Below are 16,056 nucleotides of genomic sequence, written 5' to 3'. Positions count from 1 at the left end.
TTATAACAATTTCAATTTATAGATTTTAAGACCAAGAAGTACGATCAAGTCTGAAACTGCCTCAAAACATAGACCACAATTTAATTTCAAAACAATCTGGCTGGTAAGAAAGATGTCACTTTACTAAACTATTTAAATCAGAAACATTTCATACCTTTTCCTCATCTGGTGCTTTTGCGTGGATTCCTGGAAACATGAATGCCAACTAAGTTAGACAATCGTTGAGAACAAATATTCCATTACTTTTCATTTGCTTCTCTATATAAATGTTGTTATGTAGTATTTATTTATTCATGTGAGATTATGTTACTAATGACCAGATGAAGTCCTAAGCAACTTTTCAGTTTTTTAAATTAAAGGAAATATGAACTTCCATCATGGTATCTCCCAAAGCCATAGTTGCAGCACATTTTTTCACAAACCTATCCCAAAATAGTTCTGTCTCATCACAAAATAGTCTCATCACAATCAAAACCTAGTAATGAATAGCATACATTATTCCTCTTTCTGAACTTGCTTAAGGAATCATTGCTATCTTATATAAGTTACATTTTCCCACTATAAAAAAGCAATGCAGTGAGGTTTAAATATTCCTCTCCCAGATAAAAGTGCATTTACTTCACAATGGGTTAATGTGTGCTTACAATTAAATACTTAAACAGTCCTTAGTAAGTCCTAGATATCAGATAATTCTCCCTAGTCGTGTTCAAAGAACATCACTGTTTTTAAGCAGACAGATGCAGTCAGAAGTCTTATGGGGATAGTGTTAAAATGTGACCCCTGATCAAATGGTAACTCACAAGAAACCCTTGGGGAGAATGGCTGAAACTGATATAATGACCCCAGAGTTTGCGTGTACAACAATAAGGTAGGGACAAAACAGCATCCTCCTCAGTGAAGGCTGATTTCATAGTGAAGCTCTTGCTTTTGTCCTGGATCCCAGCTGCAAGGCAGCATAAGCATCTTGGGAGATGGTTAGCTGGATGACACCAAAGGAGGAAAATCTCTTAAACACATCTTACCCATGTGCCTTTTCATTTATGTCTGAATCTTGTAACTTGTACTGTCTATAGTGGCCTGCCAGTAAGGTGATTTCAGGACAAGTAGCAAATAGTCAGCATTTGGATACAAAATCCTCATTTCTTACTAGCCTTTTGATAGCATCACCACTTATTATTCAATGGGGTTTACAGCCACAGCCACATCCCTAGCGAAGGGATTACCTAGTAGTAATCTACCTATCTAGCTTGACAGGATCTTGGACTATGGGAAAAATGTCCTTTTCTGATGCTAAAGGACGCTGAAAACAATCTCTTATTTTCAATAGAACTATTGCTATACACATGCTAGAAACCAACTCTGTGAACTTGGAATCAAAGATTTTCTTTCAGGGAGACTGATGTCCTTATTTAAGAAAACCGTGTAGAAAATTAAAGTGAAAGTAATTTTCAACAGAGGATAGGAAACGGTGATGAATAAATCCAATTTGTTGACAATTGGTTGTTCAGTACCTGAATGAGATCAAAGCAGGTCTGTACTGTATGGTTCTCTGGAAAGCTTTTCAATCCGGTACCAACCGCCCTTAATCAGTAGTAGTTCCCTTCCCATCTCAGTGTAAGAACAGCATATGAACTGGATCCTTCTCTCTTTAAACATGGGAATTTGCTCGTGTCATACTGGCTGCTGAAGGCATTTACAGCATTGTGCGTGTGCTTTTGGAAGAATGCAAGGAGCAGAACCCACAGCAATGGGAGGGCAAAGGGGCTCCCCAACCCCTTTGCATGAACACAGAAGACAGGAAAATATTTCACCACGAGGGTGAAAAGATGGTGCAGAAATGCCAGTTTCCAGTGTTCGAGGTAGTTCTGGGAGCAATACAGATTGCATGCCCTAGGTTTTCAGTACCGAAGTGGGCACGTCTTTGTGGTCGTGCGCTGGTCAGTACACACATGACAGCCTCTTACATCTGGTTTGGGGGCCTTTATAAAGATTAAAAATAAATAATACCAACAATAATTAAAAAAAAGAGCTCTTCAAATTCCAATCCCTAATCTAACTTTCAACAAGAAGATCCTTTAGGTGAGTCTGGGGAAATGTGTCTCTGTGCTCAGCCAAGGAGGAGCAGTTCAGCCCCATTGTTTCTTTCCCTTTCAGCGAAAACTGCAGACAAGCACTCAAAAAATTTGTATGATTTTTTTGCCCTAATTACACCATATTATTCTTTATTATTATCTTTATGAAAAATAGAGCTGTCGCAAGTCTGGAATCAGTATTCCTCCTACATTTCTCCTTAAGCTACTTTCCCTGCAGGCACACTATCTATTTCTCTTTCCCTTGCTCTGTTTTGCTCTCTTCCTGCTTTGTTAGTAGCTTTGTTTTAGACAGGATTTTTTTTTTTTCCTAGCCAATACTGAATGAAACCCTCTGCTCATCATGTCCTGTACTGAAAAGTAGAAACCTTCAGAAAAAACAAAGAGCAGATGAGTGTGAGAGGACAGGTGCAAACTCTCCTGACGAGGCTATCAAATAAAAGCAGGGCGAAGAGAAGCTTTGCTAGTTAACAAAGGATGCTGTTTGGAGACGACTGTGCATGTGAACCATCCCTTCCCGTGTTGGTATGAATGTGGGTGTGAAAGACTATTAGCGTGGGAGAGACAGAGGCAAAGAGAGCTCTGTCTGTGTGTGTTGGCTGGTATGAGGTGCTAGGACTTTCCTACAGTGGCTAACTGGGTCTTAAACTTTAAAAAGTGCAAAGTTTTTAATATAAACAGAGATGCATTTGCTCAGTTCATGCCCTCATGTACAGAGCTGCTCATGTGTAGTGGATCCCTGGATCCCTGCTGAGCAGAGATCACAGCTGATCTCTGCACATGCCCTAAAACCCAACCAGACCAGGAGCTTTCAGACTTGCTGTCCATTTCCCACAACATGTGCAATGGGTCTGGCCAGGAATTTCCAATCCCCCTTTTCCGTGTCTGACCTACTGCACAAAGGTAAAAATAAAATCCTCTAGTTCCAACGAGAGGGAATTTCTAGGTGGAAAGAAAATGAAAATGCCCAGAGAACTCAAACACTGCTGGCATTGCTTGGCAGGGCATGCCAGGTCCGGGCAATCTGGTCTCTCAGCCTGGCCTCAGGGCTGCCTGTCCCTGGCTCTTTGGACCACCAGCAAATCTGGGGGGCTACTGTGTTCATTTGCTTTCTTCTAAAAGTCACAGCTCTCTGGCTATTAATAATTGTAGACTCACAATTGTATATAACTGTTAGCTGTATAAGACATATTTTTTCCCATTTTCTAACTCCGACTGTCACCTTTCAGTAGCTGAGGGGTGCTACATGTCTGTCTGCACCCAAGACATCCGTGCTGCCCCTGACACACACATTTGAACTGTCCATCTTGCTCAGATTCTGCAAGCATCAAACACAACCGAATTACTCAGAGCAATTGCTCTTGCTCTTATCTTGAAGTGTGCTTTGATCTTGCAGAAGGGTTTGTGAATTCAGTGTCTTGTCCATTATTTTCCACCTATATTAACTGATGCAATGACAGATAAACAGTTGCTTTTTTTTTTTTTTTAATCAGAATAGAAACATTTAAGGAGAGACCATCTTCTTCTGTAACTGGGGCACAGTAATATAGGCTTCAATATAGGCAGAGCTCCTGTGAGCTGTGGGAATGGGAAGGTTAGACCAATAATTACTTCTACGAACAGAAAAAGTTGAGCCATAAGACAAAATTATATTCTTTTTTCAGGCTGTCACTAGTAGCTGAGCTATAACGCTAATCTGTGAAGTTAATTTAGGTACATCTGTATGAGCTGGTCACCAATTGTTACATCTGCAAGATACCTCAGAGCTGCTGTTTTTTAAAGGAATGCAACCAAGAGGCTGGGAAGCTTTGCTGTTTTATCAGCCAAAATTCTGGCATAATAATAACCCTGCGCCTTTGCAAAACATACATTAGGAAAGTTAGCAGCATCACTTTCGCATTTCTCCCTTGCAATTAGTTTGTCCCCTTTCTTCACTGTAAGTATAACCATGAGAAAAAATAGTCTTTCCTAGAGGGATATCTGAGTACTTTTCAAATGCTGTCCCAGAGGGAAGCCGAGAAGCAAATATCATATTTTCTTTTTCAGATTTCAAATGCCCATCGACCCTTAGAAAAGTGTCTTATTTAGCTCATTATTAATAATCTGGCTGTTAGCTTGAATTGCTAAATGAATCTGCAGAAGAATAATGTGTGTACTCCAGTTGTTCGATGTTTAGATTCATCCAAGCGTTTAAGAACTGTCAAACAAAATACACTTTATTCAAGGGAATATATTCATTGAAAGATTAAATTAGATGCTGCAGTAAAGCAGTAAAGCCCCCCCATTGCAGTGGAGAAGCATTTCAAGCTAACAAATAACTACAGCGCTATTATAACAAGACCTAGAGGCATGTGATTTCAACTGAGTGCTCTCTGTGTGCATGTATTTTTTTCCAGGCTGAGGAAAGAGCAAATAGTAGTTGGTATGGAACAGAGCTATTCCACTAAACATTTTTGAAAGATTTTGGAGTGTTTTGAAGATTCCTTGCTGAGTAGTTACCCTGACCCCTAACTTTGGCTTCCTTTCCATCTCCTTCTTTGGAAGCGTGTAGAAGTTAAGGAGGTCTGGGCAGGTATCAGCATCCTGTGATACCTCTTAACAGGCCAGAGTCCCAAACACATATACTACAGAGCCATCTACAAAGATCTTCCTTTGTCCTGCTCAGAAGATGAGCAGTCATCAAAGTCACAGCCATCCCCGGTCTACCTGCTGCCCAACACCGATCCCAGCATGTGCCATCACCCTCCAGGTAACCAGGAGTGCTGGGGAAAGCACAGATTTCAAAGCAGAGCCTCTCCCTATTCACTGTCTGCAGAGCGTACAGGACTTACCTCGACTGCTCTTGGAGTCAATTCTGTGTTGCTCCAGTTGCCACTGTTCAGGTCTCTCCAGGCTGCTATTATTACCTGTTTGAGCCAATATACCCAAATTCTGGTTCCCCTAAACCACGAGTGAGAAGTAGCTTCCCAGAGCAGAAATCCTACCTCTGTCTCTCTGAAGTTTTGTGTCCAAGAAGTGCCATCTCTCTCTGCTTCCTGATATTCTCTTTTTATTATTATTTATTATTATTATTTATTTTCCACCTATATTAACTGGTACTATGACAGATAAACAGTCTAAAGAGTTACTTTTTTTTTTTTTTTCCCCAAAGAGACTGCAAATCCTAGGTTGCTTGTGCCATCAGCTATACTCTTTAATTTCTCCAGGTAAAAGTCTGTCTCCTACCTCCTATGGAACTTGGGCACAACCCCTCCTTCTTTGTCCTTTTTGACAGGATTTAATTATTCTCTACCCTTTGAAGTGTTGTGTTTTTAAAAGAATAAGGCCTCCTTTCTTACCTGTGTTTCAGACCACAAACGGAAGTCTACAGGAAAGCCAAAAGGAAAACAGGCACAGATTTATGGCCAGTTGCACCTGTGCCATGCAAGATATGAATGTAATGTGGTAATGTTCACACTTAATATACTGTTAATATACTGTTCACTTGCTTAATATCCAAGGTTTAATTTCTCCTTTGTTGGTATGTGGGTCTAGAACAAGAAACAACCTTAGATGCTGCCATAGAGCAGGAGACAACTTGTAAGAAATCCAGGATCCAGAATGCGGTACATTCAACCATTCAACCATCAAACACCAGCGAAACAAATATTCATGTGGAAGTAAAAGCTTTCTGACACGGGGTTGCATACTTATGCCATCCTACACAAACTACAAATGTCTCTGTGGAAAGTATCAAAGATGCTTTATAGTACAAGACAGGTTATGAAAACGGTTCTTTACCCAGTTGGATACAGCGACTTCATGTAAGAGGAGAAGCTTGAATAACAACCACTAAATAATTTATTCAAGGAATTGCTCAACTTTTTTCCTGCAGCCCTTATCTGACGAATATCCGTGTAAGCACAGGGACTCCTTAGCACCTGGCTGTTGTGGTCCAGTAAGGATCTTACTAAGGCATTTTGTAACTTGATTGCTATTAATTTCAGGTCATTTACATCACTGGAAAACTTCCAGTTCCACTCAGTGAGGTTGCGACCAAGAGGTTCTTTTGAATCCTTATATTCAGAATGTGTGCACACATGTATATATCCAGCAGCTGAAATTGGATTTATCACATACCAATATAAACAACCAGAAGGGCCGGTGGTGACTAAACCACTGTCCAGGGTCATACCCTAGGTTAGAAAATACTAGGTTTCCTTCTGGCAGAGCCAGTAGAGCACCCAGAATTGCTGTAAGTGCACCTGGTTTGTGGACTGAACCATTGTACAGGAGAGAGAACCTGGATGTCGTGCACTGAAAAGCAAAGTATGGGCAGCATTGCCATATCCTAGCAGGAGGACTGAGTGTTTGCAGTAACTATATATATGCCTTAATTCTTGTCCACATCTAGATCTGATAAAGGATTGCATGAAAGGGAAGTGGATAGGACACTTAGTATAAATGGAATGACCAAAAGTGGACCCTCGAGCTAGGTACTGCCAATGTTCTCCTCAGGATATTTTCTAAAGACAAGCTCCAGTGCTCGAGTTTGCTTCTGGTTTCATTTTTCCCTGTGCAAACAGTTTGGTTTCTGCCTTTTAAGTATTTTAGACATTTTTTGGTTCTAATTTCTCTGCAATGTCCATTCTGGCTGCAACCCACAGGGCTATTTAAGAATGCCTGGATTGGACCAGTACATTTATGGTAACAGAGGAGAGTGGTTTAGACCTTGAAATAAATCTCTTTCTAGCCTCCAGATGGATGGGGATTATTCAGTCTTCCTTGATGTCCCTAAGGATGCAACGCTTTTTCATCCAAGAGAACTTCCCCCTCCAAGGTTTTTCACGCTGCCTTTCTCTTTCAGCTGGGAAAATACAATTGAAAATCCCATCCCATTTATTTCAAGAGCCTTTATTATTTTAAGAACATTTCTCCCTTTGGGATGAATGAGGTTACATTTGATAAATCAGGGGTTTGGGTATCAGGTGAGATACTCTTCTCTAACCACATGATGCTGTGCCTGTCGGGCTGGCACGCACCTTGCCCAAAGTGGCACACAAACCCGGAGCAGCTGAGCTGCTGCAGTCCCTGATGATGGAGAGGGATTAGGGCCCGGCCCCCGAGGAGGACAGACCACCAAATGTGTTTAGGCTGTGCTCTGCCATGCATTTGGAAAGACTGGCTGCGTTTATCTTTCCTCAGGAGCGGGCTTAGCATCGCTGGTACAAGCCACCCCAACCTGCAGCTCTGCTCTCCGCAGCATCCCCAAAGCCCTTCCGGAACACCAGAACAAAACAAGATGAACCAGCCGCAGTCTGTAGCCACCTAATTGAAAGTTTCGGAGCCTGGCAGGCTCTGTTATCCCAGATCTCTGGCGGAATAGCGTATTCCAAGCTTCCCCCAATTATAGCTACCAGCAGCACAAGCAGCAGCCCCTGCGCTGGGCTCGGTCCTCCCACACACCCGTTCCTCTCGGGTTTGTTGCCTCAGGACCGAGTTGCTTGGCAACAGGACTGTGCAGCTTGGTAGACAAAAGCTATTATTTCTGTCACACAGATGTGTTAATGTGATTATTGACTGGGGGGGGGGGGGGGGGGGGGCGACGACACAGGTCAGATTTCTGATACTTGACAATTCCCAGGCAACTGGCTTTTAAGGGAGAAAGGCAGAGAACCCAAAAGCCAAGGCGAAGTGAGGGGGCAGGCAGCTGGCAGGTACAGCATGGGGCAAGATAAACATGCCCATAGATTTTCCAAAAAAACTGTTTCATCCAAAACAATAACAAAAAGAGCAGTTTGATGGGTTTTAGCTGAGGAACTTCTACCGAGTTCCTCCTCAATTCCTGCAGATGCTCTGGACACAGACTGCATGTAGTGACCCCGGTACTCAGCCACGTCTCATGGAGGAGCTGCCCTGGAAGAGAGCCTGCAGCTCTGCAAATGCTGCTGATCCGACACTGGGGTGAACAGAAGCCCCCAGGACCTCACAGATGCTCTGCAACGACCAACCTCCCTGGCTAATCGCTCTTAGGATCACTCAGATCCTAAAAATGTTAATTTCACCACTTTTATGCTAATTTGGACCAAGACCAAATGGCTAAAAGAAAAAGGCATTTCCCATCTTTTTCCTTCCCTTCCCTTCCCTTCCCTTCCCTTCCCTTCCCTTCCCTTCCCTCCCTTCCCTTCCCTTCCCTTCCCTTCCCTTCCCTTCCCTTCCCTTCCCTTCCCTTCCCGTCCCTTCCCTTCCCTTCCTTTCCTTTCCTTCCCTTCCCTCCCCTCCCCTTCCTTCCCTTCCCTTTCCTTTCCTTCCCTTTCCTTCCCTTTCCTCTCCTCTCCTCTCCTCTCCCCCTTTTTCCTTTTCTTTTTTTTTCCTTTTCTTATTTCTTTTTTTTTCCCCTGCCACCTCCTGTCTTTCAATGTTCACATGTATGTGTATTCGTGGATGGAAGATAAGGCCATAGCTGAGCAACGACCATTTCTGGTTCCTAGGTTACTCAGAGTTTGCAGGTTTATACAGACAGATTTGGATTTCTGGGTGGCTTTCCATCTATGTCACTTTTTAACCAGAACCTAATAAAAAACTGCCCATCCTCTGAGTTTCTATCAAGCCAGCTTGTGTAATGCTTTTCTCTGGCTGAGCACATCTGTGGGAAGGAAGAGCTCTGCCCTTTCCTTCCAGTAGGTGCTGAATGCGCTCCTGGTGCCTGGCTGCTGCCTTGCAGCTCCACCAGGCTGCACGTCCCTGCTTCACTGAGCAGAGCTTTCCCAATACTGCAGGAGTGTTTGACCACTCTCAGATGTTGAAGTGCATCAAACATAGGATTTTATTTGAATTTCTACATGGATCAGTTCTGTTTTTTCCCACTTGAAGCCTTTCAACAGGAAATTCACAAGACAAACTGGATGCGTTTTCTTGGTGCAGATGTCCCAGCCCTATAGCTGCATATCCACCCTGAGTTTGCGGTCCACTGTTTAGCAAAGAATGTTCCAGGCTCTGTACAACTGAGGCTCACCCTGCTCATTCCCTGCACTTCTCTCCGTCATTACTACTTTTCAAACAAATAGATAATGTAAAGTACCCAAGCAAATATCAATAGCAACGAGCAAGGCTAGGTGAAACTGAAACTCGTTATTCAAAACGTGTTGGTCTATTCTGATGAGTGCTTTTCAATAGGGCTACGATCCTCGCAGTGACAGTGCCCATTTTGTTGCCGTTTCTCCTGCTTGTTATTTTTCTAGCATAAGGTGTGCTGTTCAGTGTAATGAGGCATGACAGACACCAAAGGAAAAGCTCTCTCGGGGAAAAGGATGGCCCAGTACTATTTTGCTGGCAAAATGGAATTGCAGTGACTAGAGCATGAAATGCACTTTTCTGCTCTCTTCGGACGTGAATTAACAGGAGGAAGGTCAAGGTAGTAGTAACAAATGTCCCTTGGTCCATACCTAAAACTTGACTCATGCCTAGAGCCAAATGCCAATCCAGCATGTAAAATGGGGAGCGTGTGTGAGGGAGGGAAATTATTTCTTTCCACTTTTTTTTTTTTTTTCAGGGAAATTACCTCAAATGTGGAAGAAATAAAAATGGGTGAAAAAGTAATTTGGGTGTCAGGTGGGGTTGTGGGAGGGTGGGAAGAGATTTCTGTATTCATCTCCATTCCAGAACAAAATGAAAACTAGACCTTTAAAAGAGCCTGTGGGGGAATAAAAAAAATAAATAAATAAAAAAAAAAAAGAGGAGCACAACATAGCAGATTGCTGGGGTATTCTTTTTGGCTGGTATTTTGTTTTGGCTTCCCTTTCAATTTGGATTGACTTGAAAAGATGAAAATCTTTCTACTTGGTTGTAAAAAAAAAAAAAAAAAAAGATACTAAACACTTTGCCTTGTCTTGAAACCAAATATCTTTCTCCTGAATTTTCAGGTGGGCCATAAAACTGAATCAAGTCAGGAGAGTAGCCACATAGTTCATCTGGCCTGTGAGGTAGGGCCAGAAAGACCTCCTGAGCTGATGTTTCTCTCTGCATATATATGATATTATGGTATATACACAAGAGTGCAGCAGTTGAATGGAAATGAGGTATCTCTAGGTGTTACGTACTGCAAAGTACAAGTATGGATGTTTACAAATCTTAGAGAAACAAAGGGTCCCTTCTGTAACACAACTTCCATCCATAACAGGAATTTGGTTTTAATTTTTGCTTTTCCCACAGAGCTGAAACTGTGGCTTGAATGCTAGGATGTGTAATAACCTTCAGATCACTTATCAGGGCTTACAGTATTGTATGTTTCTGCGAGTTGATAGGTGAAATGGAAAATAATAGAAGAGCTCAATTAAAAATAAAAAGAAGATTGATTTTGGATAAGCCAGAAATTGAAAGCTGGAGCCCTAAGATGCGAGTAGGAAACATGCCTGCCCTTAATGAAATATTTAAATACAAGGACTGAACTCAAGACCTGCTTCTATCCAGCAGTGAAAGCTGAGAATCCCTGCTGAAGGGCTGCATCTGTTATAAAAATCATCTTCCAGCCATGGCTTCAGTTCCTTTTGCAAGAAATCAATTCCTTGGTGAAGCTACTTCTCACTTACAGTGTAAGATACAATAATAGACTGCGGGAAAAATGCATTTTTGGCACCTTTTGGCTTAACCTACTTGAAAATGAACTTCTCCAGCTTCCAAAATGAGCAAACTTCTCTGCAAGAAGGGTTGCAAGGGGAAGTCAATCTGTTTGTAGAGCAGTGAAGAAGTGTGATAAATTCAGATCTCCGAATCTTCCATTTGTTACATGGTTCCCACTCAGGCAAACTTCTTATTCACTTTAATAACCATTGTGCTCTGATGGGAAGCAAGTACAGACCCCGGGATTTTTTAGCCTAACAAATCCAAACAAATATTGATTAAAACTGAAATGAAACTAAGGGGAACAGTAAAAGCTGCCTGCCTGCCTGTTGCAGGTGATTTATTACACAATGCTGTGTTTTCCATTTGGCTCCTGCGCGGGTAGGCTCTGAATACTAGCCCTGAATTAGAGGATTTATTCTATTCAGCCACAGAACAAGTTCTGGCTGATACAAATACTTCTCACTGAAGGAACTGAGTCACAATTTCACAAATAAACCTTTTTTTCGAGCTTTAATTGCCCAAAAAAAGGAACATTTTGAGCACCGTTTCTAATAGCGCCATCTGGTGATTTCCCGGCAAAGGCTCAGGCTCCCCAGCCAAGCGACAAAGGCAGCCCGCGGCTCATCCACAACACATTCCTCCTGTACGTGCTGCCCCAGAAGTTTGTGCAAGAATAAAACGCAGGGCGATAATTTAAGCTTTACAGGAATCCACTTACTGCAGAGAAATACGAGCGGAATTTGGTTCTGTATGTCACCAGTGCTCTCCCTGCCTTACTTATCTCAAGATCTCGGTGCCTGTTCCTAGAGTATAGACATCAGCACAGGCGTTACAGAGGGGCTGTTAAAATCCCTGCCAGTATAAGCTAGAAAGCAGACATGAGGAGGAATCAATTCCCGTCCATACAGCAAAGCAGAGCCCAGCTCCCAGTTCTCTGGACCCGTGCTCTTACCACCAAAGGATGCTCTAGCAATCCAATCTTTCCCCTGCTGTTAATTCTGCACTAGTTTCTCTGTTTTGTTAATAAAATCAAATGTCAGCCATGCCATGAGGAGAATGCAGTGGAAGACATCCTGTTAAAAAGCATCCAGCCGTGTTGTAGGTTTTCTTCCATAGGAGCACCAGGAGAGATGGCAGCACCTCCCAGCCTCCCTCTGCTCTGCGCAGTTCCCCCACCGCAGAGTTCGCAGCCTCTCCAGGTGTGCAGGCAAGGAAGAGAGGCAGAAACAGCAGCGACAGGATAAAGCAGGCTGCCTTACATCCCCTGCAAGCCCTCAGAAATCAGGAGGGTTATGCAAACGGCAGCAATGCTCAGAACTTGCCTCTAGGCGTTATGCCATGCAGTGCCTTGTATGTGAAGACTTTGGCCTTCCCCAAGAACACCAGTGAAAAGATGGATTTGTCCAAAGTCAAAAAAAGAGATACTCCAACCAATGCTGACTTCATTGTCTCTTGAAATAAATAATAATAATAATAAAATAATAATAATAATAAAAAAAGCTTTCCTGCTTTAACCTACAGTGGAAGAGAGCTGTGGAAGATGAGTGGAAGATGGTTTACACACATTGGTGTAGGTTTTCCTTTCATTTCCCTGCGAGGAGGAAATCCCCATCTGACAGGCTGTCAGGCAGGGTCTCCACACCGGGGCAAGGCTGACAACCCTCTTGGCAGGATTCAAGGGTGTCTTGTGCACTTTCTGCAGGAGGCCCCCTACTATTTTCCTCCCTAACTTAATCGTAGAAGAGCAAGCTAGAGGAAGGCAATTTTCAATAAGCCCATCAGCATAAAGAGCTGTAATGTCTAGACGCCTACCTAGGATCGGTACAAAATTCAGGGTAAGAAATTCAAGGAGAGCTGGGCTTATAATAGAAATGTGGAGTAGCAGAAGTTCTGCGGGGATTTCAAGTGTAATTCAGCACATTTTGCCCTGCTGTGGCAGACACGTTTTTTTGCAAGTGTGTAACGCATCCTCTCTGTTCTTTTGCCATAAGCTTCACTCCTACAAATTTTCTTCTTTTTGTTCCACTGTTCAGCAAAGCAGAGACATAAAACACTGCCAGGGACAGTTCTGCAATCCCAAGGCTGATGTTGTGCGATAAGATCAGCTTAGCTTCAGGCAGTGCTGGTATCACATGTATTTATTTATTTTTCAAATGAACGCAACGTGTCTGTATTGAATGCTGAAGCTTAGATTATTCTGTTCCTTGTGTAGCAGACTTTGATAACAATAAGTCATTATATCATTGCATGGATGATGGTGGCGCTCCAGTAACCTTTTAAAGCACAATTGACCGTCAGAATGACTTCATCCCAGCCAGTTTCCTATACTGCAAAAAGCAGAGCTTGCAAATGGCAATGCACCCACCTTAGCTCAAGATCCTGGTAAATGACAAAAACAAATGTCCTTCTCTCCCTCCCTTAAAATCTCTCACTAAAAGAGAAATTAATTTTTCTTACTCATCATGCTGCTTTCTTACCTTTTCAAGCTTTGAATGTACCCCAAGAGATTTTTTTTTCTTAATTTAATTAAAAATCTTATATGAAACGATTAATATTGCATCAGTTAGGATAACTCGCATTGTTGTTATAGGAGCATGGTGAGCTCCATTTAGAAGCAGTATATTCAAAACCAACGGAAAAGATTCAAGTTAGTTTCTCTTTTAATTACATGTGAATCATGGTTCTGTTTTAGATACATGGAAATAAGTTCCCCAAGTGCTTGATTATGTTTAATAGGGGCAGGAAAGTCCTATCCAGAGGCTGCAGTACAAGCCAGAATATGCAGAAGTAATGGAAGAGCTGATATAGAAACAGAAATTAAGATCTCCTTTAGTGTTTCCAGTTTTTTTGTTATTATTTATTTAACCCTGCTTATGCAACATGCAGTGCAGTTGGGAAACTTGTTGCTAGATAAGAAGCTTCTTTTCTTCTGAACTGAACAGTTAAACTTAATTAGTTTCAGCACATTTTGAAAAATGCAGTGATTTTCTCATACACAAAAAACGGAAATGGAAAAGTTTAGGGTTATTTAATACTCTAAACAAAGTTATCAAATGTGTAATTAAAGTTTTTCCACTAAGCACATCCATGAGTTTAGCTTTCAGAGTGCACGTGTGTGTGCACACGCACAGTCATGCACAATCAAGCTCTTTGAAACTCTGATGAACACTCTCCAGTCTAGAGACATCTGCAAAACTGCATTTCCACGATGCTGATCACCATCATCATGAAAAGCACATCATTGTTCCTAACTTACCAAAATGCATTCTTACACTTTGGTTTATTAAACAAGCGAGATTTTCAAGGCCACTCTGATCATGCTATACAAGACAGGATCCCCTCTCCACAGCCATCTCTCTGGTTGCTTTTGCCTCCTTTCCACAAACCATCTTTGCTACTCTGAGCCTTCTGCTGCAGCAGCTCACTTGTCACTTGTTCGTTTGTTGGTACTTCTGCCATCACCAAGCTCCAAATCAGTGGTGATGGTATTGTGTTTTGTTCCACATCAACACAAATCCCAGTGGCAAAACCCTGACATCCTTTGCACAGTGGAATTCTTGGTTTGGGACCAACGTTCTCTGGGAGACCAAGATGATCCACCACAGCGTGACTTGCCCATTAAGTGGGAGACGTGCCTCCCACGCCTTCTTTTATGGATGAAAAAATATTGCAGAACTTTACAAAGTGACAATGCAAATCTTTAACATGTCCCTGATGCAGAATCACTCCAAGGCAAAAGTATTCCTTCAGCTGTTATTTCGAGTGATTCACCAGGGCGCTGTTTGGGAAGGGATCTCACTGGCGAATGCAGCCCCATTTAAGCTCAAGGCATGCTGTGCTTAAGAATGAAAAGAGAAAGCCTTCCTTAGTCCAATTGCATTTTGTGGTTTATGCTTGTTTTTAGCTGGTAGTCTCCAAGTATTAATTCAAAAGAATGATCCTTCCCAAAAGGGTGTAGGAAGGACATGAATAAATGCCCACTTGCTGTTTGCGATGCTAAGTGGTATTTCCCAAGGAGACAATTCGGTAGCAGCACAGGGTCTCAGTTAATTGTCCCTGTCTCCTATAATAAAGTAACTCCCCTAATCCGGAGAGAAGCTCTCAGGCCCACAGGAGTGGCCATTCACATTGGCCATAATTGGGTGGAAGAGGGAGGCCAGCCTAACTGTTCAGCTGTGCCATGTGAAGGCCCCATCCAATTTCACATAATAGCAGCCTGTAGAATCTGAGCAACTGAATGCCGGAAAGGCTCATTTACATTTTAAATGAACCTGCTGATGCCTTTGGGCAATCTTGACGGTTAATAGCTGTATCAGTAAAACATACCATTCTTTTCTCCCCTCTAAAACAAACAAACAAATACATCTGAGGCATCAAAGCATCTCTTCTCTGGGTAGATGCCTTATCTCTAGTATGAGGTCTGCATTTTAAAGGGTTTCTTAGTGTTTTTAAACACTTTTAAAGTCCTTAATATAGACAGTGACACTGGATTTTCTTTTCCTCATTATAAAACTAAAGCAAAACAGCATCACACACACACACACATACAAAGAGCCCTTCACAAAATCACAGACTCCTTGTCATGATCTCCACAGAGGACAACTACACACTGCCATCCCCTTGCAGAGGAAATACAATTCAATGCCACAGCACTTTCCTTAATACCTCAGTAATCCCTAGAGCTACTTAAAGAAGTAAATTCCACCAGTAATGGGAAGATGAACTGACTATTTAACAGGTTTCCCTCCATGCAACTTGGTTTCTAAACAGGATCATCGTGAAGGGGATTTGACCACAAGCACCCATCAGCTCCATTAGCTGAGATGAGCAAGCAGAGCTTTGCGTGATTAAACCTGCTCTCAGAGATGCCTCAGTCAATTGACAGTGATTGCCCAGACAGTTGACTGAAGGTATTTTTGTTTGCTGTTCATCCTCACGCTGTGCTTCCCGTGTAAATTGTACTCATCCATCTTCTGCTGGCCAAATTTACACCACACAGCCTCTCTCCACCTCCCATCTCCTGTTTCCGACTTGCTGCCACTCCCTTCAAGGGCAGAGAAGTTGTAGGACAAATAGGCATGGAACTACCTTCAGCTTCCTGATGTATTCTATGGCCATGGCTGGGAAGGATTGCAGAACTGCTGAGCAAAGATAACAGAAAACTTCACATTTTGTTAACAGTCCAGCACTCATAGCAGGCTGGAGACAAATGCTTTTGTGAATGAACTCTTATAGATACAGATATGGCTTCTCACAGATATGGATATGGCTATAACTACTCAGATGATGGAGCTATACATCTTGCAAAATCACCACCGCCTCCAACTCCCTCAGGAAAGCTGTAGACTTAGGCAACATAACGCAG

This window comes from Cygnus olor, chromosome 14, assembly GCF_009769625.2.
Source record: "Cygnus olor isolate bCygOlo1 chromosome 14, bCygOlo1.pri.v2, whole genome shotgun sequence".
Classification (NCBI taxonomy): domain Eukaryota; kingdom Metazoa; phylum Chordata; class Aves; order Anseriformes; family Anatidae; genus Cygnus; species Cygnus olor.
Note: the sequence above shows the minus strand (reverse complement) of the source record.